This window comes from Fukomys damarensis, unplaced genomic scaffold (assembly GCF_012274545.1).
Source record: "Fukomys damarensis isolate Sample0158 unplaced genomic scaffold, DMR_v1.0_HiC HiC_scaffold_13, whole genome shotgun sequence".
Classification (NCBI taxonomy): Eukaryota; Metazoa; Chordata; class Mammalia; order Rodentia; family Bathyergidae; genus Fukomys; species Fukomys damarensis.
This window is the reverse complement of record NW_022900925.1, coordinates 18,181,400-18,184,724: the sequence shown is the minus strand read 5'-3', so window position 1 is coordinate 18,184,724 and position 3,325 is coordinate 18,181,400.

Below are 3,325 nucleotides of genomic sequence, written 5' to 3'. Positions count from 1 at the left end.
GGTCTTTCACGGCGACACCATGTGGTTCCAGCTCAGCTTAGAGGGTATGGGGAGGGGGCCTGGCCTCTGTCCTACACAGTGGCTCCCTCGGCACCCCTCTCACCCCAGGAGAAGGTAATGGTAGGGCACCCCTGCCAGGGCCGATCGGAGTGGGCGCAGCCACCAAGAAAGCAGCACTGAGATCACCAGCCAGCTAATTGGGAGTTGCCAGTCTCTGCGTGTCTTTGGGAAAACCGGCCTTCCCGTTCCCAGAGCACTCCCTGGGCATTTACATAAAACCCTCTCTCCCTGCCAATTCCTCACGGACCCTTCCTCCAGCTGGAAAAACCAGTCCCACCAGACCAGAGGAGGCAGGCTGACCCATGCCCTTTACCCAGAAAGATGGACCCTTACCCCAGATGGCAGCCTACGGCAAGGCGGATACAGGCTAGACTCATAAGAACAGGCTCAAAACCATCATGGTCTTCCGAGTTGGAACCAGACAACTTTGGGTGATTCTGCCTTCTTACCTTTGCCCCTCCTCTACCATTCCACCCCATACCCTCTCCCACAGATTCCAGGGTTTTCATTTGGGGGTGATACTACCATCATCCATTCTGGGAGCTTAGCATCCTTTCCTGGCTGAAAGTTCACCTTGGTGTCTATTTTAAATTTGTCACTGTGGACAAAAAAACAAAAATAATTTAATTTAGTTTTCCCCCTGGGCTGGGCTTTCTTTCACTTAGTTTTCCCAGACTTGGGGGTTCATGGGGAGTGCAGCTGGGAGGGGGCTACTGCACAGGGGAGAACACTGCTGTCCCCAGGGGACAGGGGATCCTGACAGGACATGCCAGACATCCAGGAGAGTGAGGAGTGTCAGGTGAGTGGTTCCGCCCCCACCCTGGCCCCCAGGCTGGCATTCCTCATGCATGAAGCACACTGTAAATCAGGCTCCCACCCAGACCTACACTAGGACCCTCAAGGCCCCCCAGGCAACCGTCCTCCCATTGGGCTAGGCCAGCCCCGAATGGCAGGGCTCCCCCAGTGGCTTACCCACAATGCAGTGGGCCCCTAAGCAGCAGAGACACCCCACCCCACCCCACTCCCGCCATACACAAGATACTCGGATCCTCTGCTACTGCTTTCTCCTGGACCTCGCATGGATACCGCAGCCCAGGTTTAGCTAAAGAAAAGTTTTCTTCGGGTGCACATGCTCTGTCCACTGTCCTCAGCCCCACAGCAGTCCAGGGTACGAAGCTTGCCCCAACATCTCAAAGAGAGGTATACAAAAGCCAGCCTGAGGGTCTAGCCATCAGCTAGGTGGCAGGTGCCCTCGCAGGACCCAGGAACCACGCTTCCCCTAAATGCTCAGAAACCACCCTCCTCAGCAGGCAGGAGTGTGGCAAGGTGGCATGGAGCACCTGTCAGCCTAATCACCGTCATTAGCTGGGCAATAAAGCGGCACAGACTGGGCCAGCCTTTGAAGGCCTGGTCAGGCGTGTACAGTCAGCCTAGCAGCTCGGGCCCTTGTGTGCACACACTCCTGCTACAGCAGGTGGATGAGGATCTTGCTGGGATTGGGGTCTTCAACTTTCCTGTTGGGTACTCACTCCCTATCACCAATGACTTCCTGGAGGTAGTAAAGGTGTCTCTTACCTGATGAATTTGTCAGTGCTGGAACTCAAGTACTTCTGAGGTAGTGAGTTCCCAGGGCCTTGGGGAGAGGGGTAGGAGAAAATCACTGAGGTCCGAAACAACTTGAGGATAACAACTGGTGGAGCTGTGTCCCCATTTCCTAGACTGGGGCCTGGTGTGGTGAACATTGTATGTGTGAATGAATGCACTGGATGCATACAGAGACATTGCGCTCTGGAGGGTAACTGGACAGGCTGACCTCAAAGACTCTCTCCAGACTGCTGTATGTAGAGGGCTACATGCCTTGAAACAGCGTCTTGGCTTTTGCGGGTCACGGTCCCTTCAGGGTCTGCAGGCAGGCCCAGTTTTCTGAGTCAACTCTTACTGTTTTCCCCTGACCCTGTCCTCTATGATGCTGGGGGTTTCCCTGTTTCCAACATCCCCCCTGCTGAGCCAGGAGGCAGCTATGGCAATCCAAGGGCACAAGGAAGTAGCTATCAAGCCCTAGCAGAAGAAACCTGCAGAGTGGAAGAAGAAAGCTTTTAGGGAGGTGTGAGAAGGGCTATCAGTCCCACTCTCTGGTCACCTTGACCTGAACCCTCAGTCAAAGGGCAGCTCTAGGGATTAGGGTCCTTGAACCCAGAAACATAAATTCTGGCTCCCAAAATTCTCACAGGGGAGGCTGCTTCCTGAAGAAGGGAAGGTAGTACAGCCAAAGGGGACACAAGGGATAGGGTGGAGTAGGGCTGGGACAGGTGGAGATCCAGTGAGGCACCAGTTTAGAGGAGGAGCCTCTGTGGCCTCCACTATAGCCCAGTGCCCATTAGTCATGGTCACCAGAACCACAGAGTTTTGTTTTGTTTTTTTAATTTGTTCTTTTTTTTTGGTGGTGGTGGTGGTTCAGGAGATCAAACCCAAAAATGCTCTACCATTGAGCTACAGCCTAAGCCCTTTTTTATTATTTTGTGCCAGTGTCTCACCAAGTGGCCCAGGCTGGCCTTGAACTTGTAATCCTCCTGCCTCAGTTTCTTGAGTAGTCAGAATGACAGGTGTGCACCGCCACACCTGTAGAACCAAGGGGTAGGGAGACTGAAGGCCTCAAAAGGGTGAGCCCCTGGGCCAGGGATTTAGCTCTGTGGTGCCACCAGCTGCCTCTCATGTGCAAGGTCCTGAGTTCGATCCCTGGTCCAAAAAAAAAAAATGGGTGAGCCCCCAACCTCAGGGCCTGGAGGGCTGTGGTGCAGAGAGGTCAAGGGGGGAAAGGGATGGAGAAGGCTGATTATAAAGATCATGACAAGGACAAGGACACAGAAGAGTTGATATTAAGGGTGGGGAGATCCTCCTAGACAAGTGTACTCAGAATCATGTATTCCTAGGCACACATGTACAGACATGCACACCTGTGCACATACAGTCACACACAGAACTCTCCCATGCACCAAAGTACCAGCTCTCACAGCCTTTCAGAGCCTCAGAGTCACTCACGGAAACCCACACAGACAGACACAGTCACAGACACTTGGACCTCTGCAGTCACTCCGGTACTTCTGCACACAGAGCCAGAACTGAGTGTTCTCACAAGGACACAGATGCTCACACACACTTACACACAAAGTCTGCCATGGACACACCTAGCAGCACATTATCACATCACAGCTTAATGCACACCATGGTGGCATACAAGCGTGGGAGTAGAAATGCCAATACTCGC